The sequence below is a fragment of the Salvia miltiorrhiza genome, chromosome 3, assembly GCF_028751815.1.
Source record: "Salvia miltiorrhiza cultivar Shanhuang (shh) chromosome 3, IMPLAD_Smil_shh, whole genome shotgun sequence".
NCBI classification, from domain to species: Eukaryota; Viridiplantae; Streptophyta; class Magnoliopsida; order Lamiales; family Lamiaceae; genus Salvia; species Salvia miltiorrhiza.
The window spans coordinates 55,873,672-55,891,182 of NC_080389.1; the positions used below are offsets into that span (position 1 = coordinate 55,873,672).

Sequence of the window (17,511 nt, forward strand, 5' to 3'; positions counted from 1 at the left end):
ATCAAATCAATAAATAATAGTATTTTATTAAAATTCGTGCCAAAAAAATTGTGCATAATTTTAGGGGACAAAAGGAGTATAGATTATTATGGCTCGTTTGATACGCAATATAGACAATGTGTGATATGTCTTTTTACTATATTATATTAACATCATGTTTGATAGAAATGTTGCATTGAAATATATGTAAAATAATGTTTTAATTATCATTTGTATTATGTATACCATCTCACATGTGATATAGTATTTTCATGCTTTTGATTTATAAATGATCGTGTATTATACCAAATAAAATATTATGGTGTTGTAAATATATATTCTACGCCTTACTAAACAAGTGATACGCTATAATTTCCCTTCTTTAAAGAGAATAATTAAGTATTTCTTTAGTTAATAATTAACCGTTTTCAAAGCGTCATTGACTCTCTTTTTTTTTTAGAGAAAGAGAGAATATTATTAGAAATAAGAGTGTTCCATTCCAAACATGAAACTCTCTACTTTTTTAAAACAAAAGTTTAGCAGGCTAGGTGAGACAGAATGGCCTTTAATGCTTATTTCATGAATTAATTCACGTGTCCTAACTGAACTTTTCCATCTTTTAACTATATATACAAAAATCACCGATTTCAATCCAATTGACATGTTCTTGATAGAGATCCAATAGATATTCTTATGTTAGGCCGTACTCTATCAATCATATTTATATTTAGGTTTGAGTCTTATCTTAACATTCATTTTCACTGTGTATTTTATTCTACTACATTATAAACGATTTGAAGTTATATAGAACTAAAAAGATTCATTTTGGAACAAAATACAAAAGTTAGAAACACATTTTGAAAAGGACGTATTGAAGAGAATGATTTTGGAAGAATGAAAGTGGGACAAAATGAGAAATTGCACACATTTTGTATAGAGATTAATGAAGTCTCTTATTCTCCAACTTAGAAAGGGAAAGGCACGCAAGCATATATAGAGAGAAGAGATTTGGACGGCAAAACAAGTTTAAAAGGGGCATACTCCTTTGCTTTTCATTCGACAATTAAATTAAGACGTATATAATATGTACGGGCCTAACTAATGAAAGTCTTAATTAAGACAGACAAGTGGATTGGAAAATATTATGAATCGTAAAATACTTCCCAAAATGTATATGTGATGAGCTTCAACATTAACAAAGTATCCCAACAATTAATTTGGTTGCAAATGAGTTGATGTCCCAAAAGGATGTGTTCAATATCTAAATAGTTTGAGATTGAATGACATTTACACTATTATATGGAAAGTTAAAGTACTGACAAAATATATTATTATCAAACCTAGCTAAATTTCAATTATAAACATTAATTCAACTAAAAACACATTAAATTGTCATGCATGTTTTTTTCATTCAATGGCATGAATTTAGTAGCTGGGATGAGAGAAATGCAAAATCTCAATTGTTTCAAGGTTTAGGTGCTTGGAGATTAAAGCTTTGCTCGGCTGGGAAACAATTTCTCTCCCTACATGTTTTTTCATATACCTTTTTATATCATTTTTTCAAAATAAAAAGACAAGGATTGGAAATCAAGTAGTAATATATTTTGCGCTTATTATTATTATTATTATTATTATTATTATTATTATTATTATTATTATTATTATTATAAATGAATAAACAAGTATAAATTTAAAAGTTGTGTAATAGTGAATTAGAACTTGAGACCTTTAACATCATACATTAACCATGTTACTGCCACAATAGCACACACTTAATTTTTTAAAATAAGTAATAGGTGATCTTATTATTTATTTAGGATTAATTATCATTAAATACACGAAATTTAGTATAATTTTGGTTTATCACATGAAGAAATTGGAATGACAAAACATAAACTTTCGATTTTTTATTTTCTTCTAAACAATTCCAGCAAAATCAAAGCTGAATTGGAAATTACGTGTCTTAATGTTGACGTGATTAATTAATCTTAAGAATCACTACAATATATCTGCCTAAAAAAAAAAAAGAATCACTACAGTATAAACTAGATATGACTATGAGGATGCTTTTCTTTTAGAACCAAAGGAAAACTTGAGTAACTAGAATGAACAATAAAAAATACTAGCAAAAATCCAGTATAATAGGAAACACAAGGATTATGCAAAGCAAATTTTGGCTATTGATCAACTAAATAATTCCTAGCTAACTCTTGGAATCCAATTGAAACCAAACACTTCCTTATCCGCAGATGAATTTATAAAACAAACTTTGACAATCCAATTCCATCTCAACCACAAAGTTGGAGAATCATTTCTCTTTTGCCAGTAGGGGTGTGCAAACCCAACCCGGACCCGCCGAACCCGCCCGGACCGACGGGTTCGGTCCGGACCGAACCGGCCCACTATAGGTGTTTGGTCCGGGTTGGGTCTTATTTTGCGGACCGAAAGTTTTCCGGGTCGGTCCGGGTCGAACCCGGTCGAAACCCGGCGAACCCGGAACCGACCCATGCTATTAAAAATTTAATATTTAATATTATATTTAATAATTACCAATATTTATAATAATAATATAATATTAATCTAACTTATCTAACCCTAAGAATCTATTACTGACTCGGTGACTCCTCAGTCATCAATTTGAATTTTGAATCAAATACCCAAGTTCTAATCTAACCTTAACCCCCCGCCGCACACCCCATCCACTCCACTCCACTCAAACCCGCCGCCTCGCCTACCGGACCGACCACGCCCAGCACCATCGTCAGCCTGCGCCTGACGCGTAGATGCGGTGACGCCCAACTCCCAGTATCCACCCTGCGCGCCCAGAGTCCAGACGCCTCGCCGCGCGACCACAGCCACTCCGCCGCGCGCGCTGCCGGCTGCCCTGACTCCGCGCGCCCACCGCTGTGTTCCCCTGCCGGCTTCGTTGTTGCTTTATTTCATGCTTGAACTTACAATGCTTGTGAAATTTCTCTGTGCTTCTTAGGGAAAATGAAAAGGGGAAGAATGAGGGATCTAGTAAATCTCTAAGACGGATCTGGGAAATTTTGGACCCTGATTTTGCGGTTTGGGGGTGAAGTAAAGCGTGGTGGTTCACGGCGGCGACCACCGACAGAGGGAAAAACTTCGCAGCAATCTCGCCGCGCGGGTCTGACCCGGACCGAACCGGACCCGTTGCTCGGGTTCGGTCCGGTCCCGGGTCGGCCCGCTCAAAAATTTCGGTCCGGGTCGGTCCGTTTTTCTAAAAATTTCGGGTCTACAAACCCGGCGGGTCGGTCCGGGTCGGTCCCGCTGCACACCCCTATTTGCCAGCACCAAGTCCTCTGCCACCCATTCATGAAAAGGAGAATTGTTTGCTGCAGATATTTTGAGCCCAAGCACCGATGCTTCCCAGAAAAAACTTTGCCCACAGACATCGCGAACAACATGCTCAATCGCTTTTCTTTTCATTAATCTAATATTTGATCGATTTATTCTCACGTCGATTAATCTAATATTTGATTGCATTCAAAGTAACTTATTTATAGTTTTCATAAATATATGTTTATTATAAATTAATTATATATAACAAAACATATTAAATGCACCACAATTTCGCATTTTCTTCATTCCTTATTTTTATTTATCTTAAATCTTTTATCTCACATTGAGATTTTATTAGACTTCCTCGATTAAGAACTGAAATAAAAGGTCACTCATCATTCTCATTTTTATTTTTTGTTAAACTTCACCAATTAATTAAAATACAAATAAAATGTATACCTAGCTAGATGTATTTGAAATAAACAAATTTTTCAATTTAATATGATCAAATAAAATACTTTTAAATAATTTTAATTGAGACTAAAAGTCTCATGTGCCCTAGTAGGAGAATTTTCGCATATCACAGTTCCTGGTGCCCTAGGACTGTATTTTGTCTTTAAATACAGTTGTCTGCTCTCAGGAAGACACACACGATATTTAGGGTTTCGAGAGAGCAGTAGAGGGGCGCCAACTTTGAGAAGGCTGATTTCTCCTTGGGAACTCTCACAGCTCGTTGTCCATTCAACGGTGAAAGTTGAGCGGGATACAGTTTAGAAGATCAGAACTGGAGTCTTTCAACTCAATCATCGACAGCCTCTGCATACAATTTTCAAGTAAGTGTTTCTAACTCCAATGTGCAGCACTTAAATTCATAGGAGCATGTTAGGGATTAATCGTTGTATGGTGAATTAAGATATCCGAGAAACGATCTTATTAGGGCTATAATCCTTCAGATCTGTCACAGATTGAGATAGAGAGCATGCGGTGGGTGTCGTTGGCGGTAGGCGGCCGGTTTGCCGGATATCGCAGCGGCGATTTCGGACGGAAGGGGGGAATTAGGGCTCGCCCTTGACGTTGAGCGTGTGCAGTCGAGAGAGCTCCGGGGTTTAGGGCCCAGGAGAGAGGGAAAGGGGCGGCACCCTCGGCCAGCCTGGCCTCGCCGGAGCTTGAATCAGCAGCGGCGGCAATCAGATTTTGGAGGAGAAGGGCTCCCTGTTTTTTTGTGCGTGACTTTTTGAGATAAAAGAGAGACGAGAGATAATTCAAAAAAAAAAAAAGGGAAAAGGTGCAGATTAGCTCCTAAAGTAGTAGCCCCTGTAGCGTAAAACCCCCTTTAGTCACTGTGTGTGTAACTAAACCCCTGAACTCCAAGAAAATGGTGCAAATTCCCCCCTCTGACCTAACGTCGTGAATAGCCGTTAGTCAGATGGGGGGAATTTGCACCCTTTTCTCAGAGTTCAGGGGTTTAATTTCACACATAGTGAGTAAGAGGGGTTATACGTTATAGGGGTTACTACATCGGGGACCAATCTGCACCTTTTCCCTAAAAAAATTTGGTAAAATTTACTAAAACACAATTTTGCAGCCCATCATAAAAGGTTCAACACTATTAAGACCCAGCCCATTTTAATAAAAGAAGGGGCCCAAGGCCCATTTTAATACTTAACCGAAAATAGCACACACACTTAAACACATTCCATCACGCACACACTCAGCACATAATACCCGCACCCTCTCATCTCATCCCTTTCCCAGCCTCCCTCTGTCTCTGTCGCCGCCGTTCAACAGCACTAGCGCCGCTGCCGCCACCGGCGAGCGGCTGCTCCTTCTCTCTCCCTCCCAGAAGTCTTCCACTCTCTCACTCTCTCTTGTCTCTTCTCTAAACCTCTCTCTGTGTGTCGGAAACAGGCAGTACGCTGCCAACGCCTTCGTCCTAGCCGGTGGAAATAGGACGGCAGAGCCGCCATAGCCACCGGCCACCGCCGCCATGGCAAAGAAGCTTAAGCCATGGCTGCTGTGTGAAGAGAGTGTGTCGCAGCCCGCCGTCTAGCCAGTGATAGTGTAGATCGAGTATCGATACGACTAAATAAAAGGAATGAATAAAGACGGGAAAAACTAAACTCAACATCAAGCGGAAGCAAATAACAAATCATGTTAATTCTAACAACATAAAAACCCTTCAAGACATAAGCATCAACAACTTTATAAAAGCCAAAGTATGTGGATTCTCGTCAACATTTACAAAGCATGCATAGTTCAATATTTACAAGGATTCATATTATGCAGAGTATCACAGTAAAAGGTGAACAGACTATATGTATAAAGGCATATAGCTGAGAGTACATCACTTGATTAAGTCTAAAACAAACTCCAAAATCAAAATGCTACAATGCTGAAATGGAAATTTTATTGAAAAAAGAAAATGTGAAAAAAACCTTGAAAGTACAGGCGCAAACAAGGGGCGAGCCTCAGAAAATATAGCTCAAAATCCCTCTCAAAGGAAAAAAACCACGCAAAAGAGGAAACAACAAACAAACAACATAAGGAAGTGGCGAAAAGACAGCCCTCAAAACTCTGGCCAAACCATTGCCCCAAGGCAGCCCGGCCCCTTCCACCCAAAACAAGAGAAAAAACATGAAGCCGTCGACAGACGAACGACACAGCCCCAACACCGGAACAGCAAAGGCAGGAGAACACTAAACAACGCAACAGAACCAACCCAAAACAGAGGGAGAAGCCAGCCGCATCCAGACAAGAAGGCCAAGGACACAAGAACCTGCAAAACTAAGAGAAAACAGGAGAAAAAAGAGAAAACAAGACAAAGCAAAAAACAAGAAACGAACACCGCCCAAGACCACCTACCAAGGGAGACAACCCTTCCTAACAAGGCCAAACAAACCCCTACGTCCACCTTTAGAATGGCAAAGGAACCCAAAAGGCTCAACAACCAAGCAATCTCCAACCAAACCCAGACCCTCAAGTGACCACCAGTCTCGAGAAATGTGCAGAGCTAAGGCATTGAGAAGCAACATCAAGATAATACAAATTAATCCAATCAGACCCAATTCTCAGCTAGCAGTGAATCTCCTAATGCAATTACTTTTATAATCAAATCTCATTATTTTTTAAAATGATCAAAAGCTTTGCTTTGAAAGGCCATCTTCACGGGATGAAGCAATTGGAAGTAACCAAAGACTTCTCGTGAGGTTTTCCATGCTCATAATGAGGAGACCATCAGAGGAGCAAAGACCAGAAGCTCAAATTTCAATCAACCCATACAAACCAGAGAAAAAATATTAAGCCTATTGCAATGAAAACACTCCTGCTAGCATCTACCGGATAAATCATGTCATGAATTGCTTATGAAGATGTTGCGACCAAAACCTTAGACTCCTTACACAGCTCAAGAACCGTAGAACAAAATGGACCAAGCCAACCACCAAAACCAACACAAACCAGAGCCACAAGAGAACCAACACTAAACCAATGGAACGAGAGAGGCTCGTAAAACCCGAGAGGAAGGGGCAACCACCCAAGACAGGCAGAACCAAAAGATAACCTCAAAACAAGAGAAAACAAACAAAAAACAAGAAGAGAACATAAACTCCCCTGGAAAACACAGCTCCCTCAAGTGACAATCCGAACATAAGGCAGGAGCCTCCTGTCGTCACGAACCAGCTGGAGGATATCCGGAATCGCAAAAGGCCAGAAACCTTCCTCCGCCACCAAAGAGGCCATGAAATCAGCAACACGATTCCCTTCCCTGTAAATGTGAGTGATAATAATATGAAGACCAGCAATGGAAGAGAGTACCTTTCTCCAACGGCTGAAGAACCTCCAAGGGACCGTGTTGGAACAAGAATGAAAAAGATCAACCATGTAAGTGCAGTCCATCTCGATCCACACATAATCCCAACCATGAACCACAATCTACTCCAAAGCAATAATGAGGGCAAGAAGCTCAGCCTCAAACGCCCAGCCACGGCCAGCAGAGAAATGGAAGCAACCTAAAACAGACGAAGAATCCCGAATAATCCCACCAGCATGAATGAGATGAGGGGAGCCATGAACCGAGCCATCAATGTTGATCTTCTGCCACGGATGAGGAGGAGGAAGCCAGAACACATAGAAGTAGGAAATAGGACGTCGAGGTCTACAATATGAAATGAAAATACGGTAGATAGTAAACATCCGAAACAACAACCCCGCCAACACCACGCCATCATCCATCCTTACTTATCCTGCATATTTAGAAATATATGCAGGGCTTGAATACAGAATACTCAGTGGACATAAGCCAAAAAATAAATGAAACTTGCTCGTTAGAGATATAAATTGAACTTGCCACCGTTTCAAACAAAACACGGGGATTTTAGTATAAATAAACCTGTGCATGCAAAATCTCAATCATAAGCATCATAAATAATGATTGCGCAATAAAAAATACTCAACATGTATGTACCACGTCTACAATTCATCATCAAAGGTACCGAGAAGTAGGCCTCCCTCCCGATTACCGTGACCGGTCGATCCGATAGACGGCTCGTAGTCACCTCTGTGCACAAAATCCCGCTTAAGGTAAGACCAAATTTGTCCCATCAGTAGAGGGTAACACACAAGTTCATCATCAAAATATACGGCAAGTCAATAAGTTCAAATCATAATTATTCTAAAAAATCTATCAAATCATATCATCATTATCATTTGAGAACTCATATAAGTAGTAGTCAAAGTAATGCCCACCTGATAAACTTAGCTTACTTCAAGTGGTTCTCGGGGTGATCTCACTTGCGTCCTCGACTGGTATCTTCAAATATCATCATCGTAGTAGTGCATGAGACAAGTTAGAGGAACAAGTCAGAAACTAACCTTAGTCCTATTACAACACTCATCATAATCACACTCGACTTATCTAAATCTTAAAAACTCAATGCTACGTCAATAAACACTAATCCTATTCTCGACTTTATCGCTCATCTAGGACTTTTCACATTAGTAACCAAACACATAGACAGAGCACACATACAAGCAAAAATGGATTCACATTAGCATATGAAAGGCTAAACAAGTTCATTAATCCATAAAGCAATTATGTTTTAGAAACTTTTATGAAAATCGGAAAAACATTTACAGTTGGGGAAAAATTCCCAAAAAATTGTTTTAGAAAGCCAAGAGTATACTATCAAGCATTCTTGATTCAATCATTCATAATTAAATCACATAAACAAGTTATCTCAATTAAAAGCATTATTGACAAACTAAACTCAAAACTCTTTTGTTAGAAAATTCTCAAAATTTCAACTTAAGCTCACAGTCTACCCAAGAACATGAATATACGATCATACGACTCAAGAAAAATCAAACTCGGCTTCTCCTTGGACTCATCATGTTCAGTCATCAAAAAAAAATTAGGGAACGATCCATTTCGTCTCATCTTTCATATATAGGCTTAATTAATCATCACATAGCCATATACCTTCATAATTAACACTTAACTCATTGCATATGAGAGATCTCATGTAAACGCACAAACTAAACTCTGTGAAAATTCACAATTCAATGAAAATTCTCGATCTAATCATGGGTCCTATATAGGTTCCAATTAGGATATAAACATCATTAACACAAGGAGGGATCTCATAAATCATGAATACCCAATTTCTAGTAAACTAAACTCAAGTAAATTCACATATAGGCAACAATTAATCAAATTGTTCATGAATACTTAGTCTAGACATGCTTTTAATCAATTAATCATATCCAATTCAAGTATATATCTCATAAATCAAAAGGTCTCAATTTTAAGTAAACTCACTTTTAGAAAATCTTTAATCATGCTCAAATAACCAATTAAAGCCTAGATCTAACAAATTAGTTCACTCAATCAATAATATAAGCTATCACATAACTATTTCATGCACATAAGTAAAAATACATAATTTCCATCAAACTAACTCATTCCAATTTCCATCAATCACTTCCAATCATCAATCCAATCCATCAATTATCACCATAGCAAACTCAATAACTCATATCAACTCTCAATTCATCAATTAAGTCATAATCTCAAAAATTCCCAAACTTGGATAAACTAACTCAAAGGAAATTTCATAAATCTTTCCAAAGCTTATCAAAACACATAGAAATCATCTTAGTACACTCCAAATAGAATTAATCTCACTCCAATTTAAGAAAAGAAAGAGAAAATTTTTTGAAGGGCAAGGCCCTAATTTTCAAAAATTTCAAGGAAATAAGGAGGGGATGTTTTCTTGCTTCAATCATGCATAAACACACATATATCACACCATAGAGTCTAGTTCTATGAAATTAAAACACTTACTCAAGACTTAAAAGAAAGAGTGAAAATCTTCTCTGCTTCAAGCTTGAAACTCCATCTTTCTAGGTCTTGATTTGAGGTAGAGGTGTTTTAGGTTGATTTCTATGGAAGGCTTTTGTGTAAAGATGATCCAAAAGCTTTAGTGTTCTTCAATCATGGAGGATTAATGGAGAAGAAAGAGAGATGAGAATGAGAGAGAGAGAGGGGGGTGTGGGGCGTGAACTAGGGGAGTGGGGGAGAGAGAAATTCTTTGTTTGTTTCGATCCACTTGCTCCCTTAGTCATTCTTCAATTAATGCTCATTAATGCACTTAATCCACTTGCTCTCTATCCCAAACTAACTTCCTTGATACTCATGTGAAATATCTAGCTCATAATATTAAAATAATGAGAGTGTATTAAATGTGTGGTAAAAATTAAATCATGAACAACTACACAATAATAAAATCAAAACCACATGTTATGCACTCGGGTGGCCTAAAATAATAATAATATTTAGGCAATTATTCATTAATCAAGCCCGTACTTATCTAGAAAATAAATTCCGAGAAATTCGTTAAGAAAATATAGTATCAATATCGGCATTACTATCCATCAATTAAAATTAATCTCGTTCATTAAGAGAATTTAGAACTAATCACGTATGCTATCATTTTCACAAAAATCATAATTACTCAATTGTAAGTGCGCACGCATTAAGTAAATCACATAACGGCCAATCAAATAGCTCACGCAATTGTCACATCAAAAATGAACAATCATTCACCGTCCATCCAATCATCACTCGAAATTGACTCTTCCCTATAGTGGCTCTCACTCACTACCTCGACTCTATCTCTAGCATTTCTATATCAACTCAATTCAATCAGCATCTCTAACTCAATTCTAACTTTTTTCTCAATTCAATCAGCACCTCTAATTTACTCACATCACCATCTATCGATAACTTCCTCTCATCGTTAGTAAGTTAGTGTTAAACTCTCAGTGCTCTCAATAGTATCTTGACACTATTAATAGCAAGGTAAAAATACGGGGTGTTACAGAGAAAGAGTGAGAATCCGAATCCAATTTTTTTAAATTTTTTTTTTTTGGTATTTTTACACGAATATGTGCATCACAACTTTCTCTCAATCCAATCCTCAATTAAAATATTCATTTTTCTCTATTCCAAATACACAACCCAACCTTTATTTTATTTATACTCTCATTAATGATACTTACATGGCCTAATTTTTATTTTATTTTATTTTATTTAGCCATAATAATTTGAAATGTATTATGAAAACTTTAAAAAATAGATAAAATTAAAGTAATTTTTAAATTTCATAATTTACTCAATCATAAAATGAAAATCATAATAGTTAAAATAAAAATACATAAACCAAATTACAAATAAATATAGGTAATTTAAACTACAAGTACAATAGATACAAATTACATATTCAATTAGTCGTGCTGAATTTTTTCATATGTGCTCAATTAAGTCCTTCTGAGGAGCGATGTGAGCTTCTCGATTGCGAAGTTGATCTTCGTTGACCATGTAATTAGATAGACTTGCAATTATGTTAGTTGAGTAGTGAAAATATGCATCTTCATCTGAAGGTAAATCCATAAAAAATTATGTGGGATCATAATAGTTTTGGTATTCATCTACTATCATGTTGTGCATTATGATACAAGTTATCATGATTTTTCTCATTAAAATCATATCTCATATGAGACATGGACGTCGAATAAATGCAAAATGAGCTTGTAGAACTCAAAAGACTCTCTCAACATCTTTTCTTACAGCCTCTTGGTGTTGAGCGAACAAATTGTGCTTTCGAAGCACTAGACTTGCAATTGTCTTGACAAATGCAACCCAAAAAGGATATGTCACCAATGAGATGATATGCTTTATCATTTTGACGATCATTGACCACAACTTATCTTTGGTTCTCTACCTTCTAAGATATCACTAAAAATCGAAGATCAATTAAGTACATTAATATCATTGCATGAACCTTGTGTTACAAAGAACGCATGTTATATCCACAAATCACATGATGCAACGGCTTTCAAAATTATTGTTGATTTTCTACTTCTTCATGAATATTGACCAATCCGAGCAATATGACAATTTTTCATTTCCAATGCATGCAATCAATACTAGAGGTTGACCGGTACGGTATACCAAATTTTTTTCCTCATACTGTATATCGTACCGTAAATTGCGGTATGAGAATTTTCATACCAGTGTTGTACAGAACCCTTCGGTATATCGAAGATCGGCATACCACAAATTTCGGTATGAACTTTTTTCATGCCGATGTCGTATCGATAGTGCGGTATACCGTATCGAAAGTCCGTATACCGTACTTTACGGTATACTAAAAGTATTTGTATATCATTTCATGCTTAAATTTACCAAAATATTACGATATACCGTGTATTTGTGCATACCGAAATTTCATTAAACAAATATAAATAACATTCTAACAAGTCTAGAATTATATATGTGTGTGTGTATATATATGTAATTTATTTCAATCAGTACGATATACCGATTATTTTGATATATACTGATATTGCGGTATATACCAAAACAACAATATATATCGATTTTTTAGTGTGTATACTGTGGTATCGGTATTTATCGGTATACCGTGGTATGAGGAAAATTGATATTGTTATCGTACCAAAGAATTTCGGTACGGTACGGTAGTATACCAAAAATTCGATATTTTCAACATTTTTTCGATACAGTAAGTGCGGTATACCGATTTTTCGATATTTTAGTCCACTCCTAATCAATACTCTCAATCATGATAGGGAAACCACGTCGTTCCCCAACATAAAGTAGTCTTTGCAAATCTTGTTGATAAGGCTTTTTAAGGTGCATGTCACCAAAGCAATAAATGATACCTTATACAGAATGATGACAACATCTCTCGTAGGGGTGAGCAGCGGGTCGGACCCGGACCGACCTGGACCGACCCATCGGGTTTGTTGGACCGAAATTTTCAAAAAATTGGACCGACCCAGACCGATTTATACGTGTGGTCCGACCCAGACCCGGACCGAACCCGAGCAACAGGTTCGGTTCAGTCCGGGTCAGACCCGCCAATAATATAATCAACCCAATTCAAGACTCCCAATTGTCGTCCCAACTCCCAATTAGTAATTAACCCAATTCACAAAAATTACACATATACAATACTCTTTCATTATATACATATATATACATAAGAGATTGATATACACAAGGATTTAGGAGATATATATATTAATATTTCACGCACGCAATATCAGTTTTTGCAAAGTTTGATTTTGAATTTTTAGACTTGACTTAGGGTTAGAAGAAATTTGATTTGAAATTTTATTAATATTGTTATAAATATTAAATATATAAATTTATAAATAATTAATTGATAAATAAATGGGTCGGTCCGGGTTCGGCGGGTTCGAGCGGGTTTCGACCCGGACCGACCCGACGAAATTTCGATCCTAGAAATTCGACCCGGACCGGACCATACATGTGTCTTGGGTCGGTCCAGTCCGGACCGAACCCGTCGGTCCGGGCGGGTTCGACGGGTTCGGGTTGGGTCTGCTTACCCCTAATCTCTCGTGACTTATGAACTCATTGGTAAGTATTCATCAACAACATAAGTTGCAGTTCCATAAGCCAACACCATCATAGCTCCAATGTGTTTTTCTAGTGGTGAAAGGCATTGCCTACCGTGCAATCGGGTCTTTGTTGAACATATTCGTCATTGGCAATAACGATATTCGTTAGAGTATTTTTATACTCTATGTTTTATTGTCATTGTGTAGACTAGCATGAGTGTCTTCTGGAGTTCTTTATGTCGTTTCTACATGAGTTGCTTCTGCAGTCTTAACTTTTGAAGACATATGAGCAATTTATACTTCCGGGATTTTGGAGAGATTTTTGGAGATATACATGAGCCTTCTTATGAATATATATCTACTGGTGCTGCGTTTGCAAGGGAGTCTTCCTTCCTAGGGTTTCTGTGAACCCTAATTTATGCCGCCACAAGTGGACCCTAATATGAGCAGGAACTCAATCCAATATCTTCTAGGGTTTGACTATATATAAAAAACACAGAGGACCTGATGCGACTGTTGATTTTGGTGTTACTCTACTGCTTATTGAGAGTATTTTCGTGGGTATTATTCAGGGCACATGTTTCATGTAAGTGTGTTCTAGTTTGTTGCTTATTTCATCTTATAAGCGTTGTGGGTTGGTTTAATACTTTGATTCCTTGCTCCAGCCTGTTGGAGTAAGTTTATTTGTTGGGTTTAAGTGTTGAATGTGTAGCATTCAAGCTTAGAGAGTGAGTTGTTAATTTGCTCTCAATTATTCATCTTGGTGGAGGTTTGGGAAGATATAGAGGCTAGGGAGAACGAGTCTTCGCGTGTAAGTCATTTGTATATCTTATCATCACTAGTGGATAATTTACCCTGGGCGTGCCCCCCCAGACGTAGGTGTTTTATCACCGAACTGGGTTACCAACTTTGGTATTCTTGTGTTCTTCATATTTTCTGCACGAGTTTCAGTTAGAGTCTCTCTGTTAGTTATAACTTCTGCACGAGTTGCTGCATCAGTTTCTCTGTCAGTTTTAACTTCTGGGTGTGCGAGTTTATATATGTTTGGATAGGCGAAACTTTCAATATCCACTATATGAAGGACCACTGATTTTTGCATGCGAAATCTACATCGGAAAAGCTCCTGGGTATATGTCGAATTATGGACAAAATAGTCGTTCACCAAACGCTGCTCACCAACCTCACGTTCCCTATCACAATACATTTTTCTAGTGGTGGAAGGGGGAGTTCCTAAAATAAGATTGAGACTGTTTAGGAGTATATCATCAATAATGCCATCAATTTGACGATTTTGTTGATAATTAACATCGTTCTTCTCATTCATGTGAAGATGAAGAAGATTTTTTTTATTGATGGACATTTTGGCAATAAAAATGGGTTAACTACTAGATAAGAGCTACTTTCTCCGTCTCAATTCAATATGTCATTTTTCCTTATTTGGACGTTCCATTTCAATAGACCACTTCCTTAAATGTAAAGTTAATAGGAGTGCATAATAAATATCTCCACACAACTTATTATCTGCACTAAATGCTGGTGTGCTCCACACATAATTATCTCTTATTTATATATATTGATAACGCTCAATTAATATTTATCTGACATGTACATCAGTGCATACGTGAACCTTTAACTTTATAGTATATTTGATAAATCTATACTATATTAAAAAGGCAGTTTCCAATTTGAAATAAATTTCAAAATTGAGTGGCAATTTTGTAGTTATAATAAAATTGAAAGTTTATGTTTAAACTATATTTTTCTTTTTATTTTCCATTTCTCTAACTTCTTATTTTGTTGTTTTATTTCTTTCCAAAATTGTGAAATTCGATTAATTATAAAATATTTAATATGCATATCAAATTAAAGGTCGAGACACGAGCTTTAATTTGATATATTTTATATAAATATTTGATTTAAAATGTACAAATTAAATTTGTTTAAATATTTTTTTAATTTCTCTCTCCTCTCTCATCTTTTTGAAAAAATGTATTTTTGATTCTTTTTTATTAGTATTTTTTTATTCTTTTAACTTTTTTTGCTTTTCATAATATCAAATTTTATAATTGTAGATTCTTTTTTATTTTTTATTTTTAATATCCGATTCATTTCTATTTGTTAGAGTCAATGTTGACTCCGACAATGTTGAGACCAATGTTGATAACATTCGTGTTTTCAATGTTGGGTGGAATGTTGATAACATTCATGGTGTCAACATTTCTGGGTTTCAACCAACATTCTGGAGTCTGCCTTGACTCTATACTTTGACTCTCCATTGGTAATTGTATATATTTAATCTTTACCTTCCTTTCACGTTTTCTTAGTCTTTGGTTGTGAAATAACAGTTCTATGCTTGTTGACCACGTTTCTAATAAGTGGATAGGCGGTTATGCATGGTTCAAAGTAGTGGGAAGGCTGTTGCTATTTTTCAGGAATCATGATCTCGTAGCCAACATCCCAAGGCTGGTCGACTAGCAGTTATTGAAGACGGATTGCAGCAGTTATATGAAGGTTCTGGAAGTGGGAAGTGGATGAAACCAACCACGACATGAAGGCCTATAAATGCAGCAAGAAGCTTCAATCATCCTTACGTTTTGGAAGTGCATTATCTGCGACTTAACATTCACTCACAGCCAATTCGTCATTTTCCTGCTGCAAACGTGTCACCGGTTCTTCAAGGATTGCTTTGACGAAGTAGACTTAGGCAGCCAATCTGTAAAGTCTATCTTTGTATCGACGGGACGTCGAGGGCAAGAGTTGAAGTGCAAGGCCATTGGAGCGTAACAGGTTGTTTGCTTTGTCCGATTAACTTTAGTTATTCGGCTGTTTTGGGTTCTGTGTTGTATCAACATTGTAGTACTGAAAGTAGATAGGTTGGTTTATCTTAGGCAGTCATTCTGTAAAGATAGATCTCCAAGAAGATCCAAATCTGTACTTTGTATTGTTGATTCAACATAGTGATTTTAGCCTTGAGGCACTCACGGGTTATTTATAATCCGTGAAAAAAGTATTCCTGTGTGTTTTTTATTTCCGCTGCATGTTGGTTGTAATGTTAGTAACATTCTGTTGATAACATTGCATCCAACATTACTCTTTCCTTTACACAGTTTTACTTTGTTGGTAATTTGGGGCACTAAACTATTTCACTATTTAGTTAAAATTAATTTTTATTATATTTATGAATATGATAATTGAATTAGTATTAATTTTTATATAAATATAAGAAATAAAAAATATTTTTCCGTGTATTGCACGGGATGCAAATGCTAATTTGTATAATGCGGGACTTGTTTATGATTGAATTGAACTTGATCTTAATAGTATAAGCTATGAACTCAATGCTTGCGTGAGTATTTGAGCTTAATTAAGTCTAAAGGAGCTAGTTGAATATACGTAAGTTACTCCCCCGTCCATCAAAAGTATGACACTTTTGGTGGGCACATGTTTTAAGAAAATGATGATGATTTTTACATAATGGAGAAATGATCCCACCAAAATTTGAAATCAATGGTTGAGATTGAATTAATGATGATTGTTTTGTAAATAAATGTGTTTATAAGGATAAAAGATAAGAAAAAGTGGTGAAGTCGTATCTTAAAAAGGAAAATCATACTCTTCGTGGACGGATGAAGTATTAAGGGGGTGTATTGGATTGAGATTCTGTAGGATTTTAAAGGGCTTCGAAAGTCTTGGTGTATTCAATCTAGACTTTTAAAAGTCTTTTAAAATCCAAAGGTATTCAATCCATATTTTTTAAAGTCTTTTAAAATCCAGAGGTATTCAAACTAGATTTTTGAAAGTTTTTTAAAATCAGATTGTATTCAATATTTCATGGATTTTAGCAATTCATGTATTCTGATGGATTTGTCAAAAAAAATACAAAGGACGAAATCCGAGCTTTAGGGGGGTGTATTAGTTCAAGATTTATGTAGATTTTAAAAGTCCGTGGATTTTAAAAGTCTATAGAATTTTCACGGATTCTTCATGATTTTAAATGAATTCCTGCCCGAATTTTTAATGAATTAGCAAGAATTTGACGTGATTTTTCCGAATTTGAAATCCACAAATCCAGCAAGCTCTGGGATTGAACATGTGGTAGAGAGGAACCCAGCGCCCGCTGGGAGTCCATGAGCGCTGGACACCCAGCGAGCGATGGGTTCCAGCGAGCGCTGGCTTTATAGTGCCCAGCCATCGTTGTAGCTCCTCCACCAGCGGTCGCTAGGTGCCAGCCTGCGCTGGCTTCTTCAGCCGCGTCCGCATTTCGCATGATTTCTAATTGCACGGAAG

At 36.6% G+C, this 17,511-nt stretch overlaps 1 long non-coding RNA gene across 2 annotated transcripts; it reads right to left on the bottom strand.

The window, feature by feature from the left end:
• Positions 1-5,667: 5,667 nt before the first annotated feature.
• Positions 5,668-9,895, bottom strand: LOC131014562 (uncharacterized). 2 transcript variants are annotated; one of them, XR_009098259.1, is made up of 4 exons: positions 9,623-9,895; positions 8,026-8,089; positions 7,745-7,837; positions 5,668-7,523 (listed from the first exon to the last, which is right to left on the bottom strand). It is a non-coding gene; the product is annotated as an uncharacterized LOC131014562 (long non-coding RNA). The 2 variants fall into 2 exon arrangements; XR_009098260.1 differs by having other exon boundaries at positions 7,735-7,837; positions 9,623-9,885.
• Positions 9,896-17,511: the final 7,616 nt, after the last annotated feature.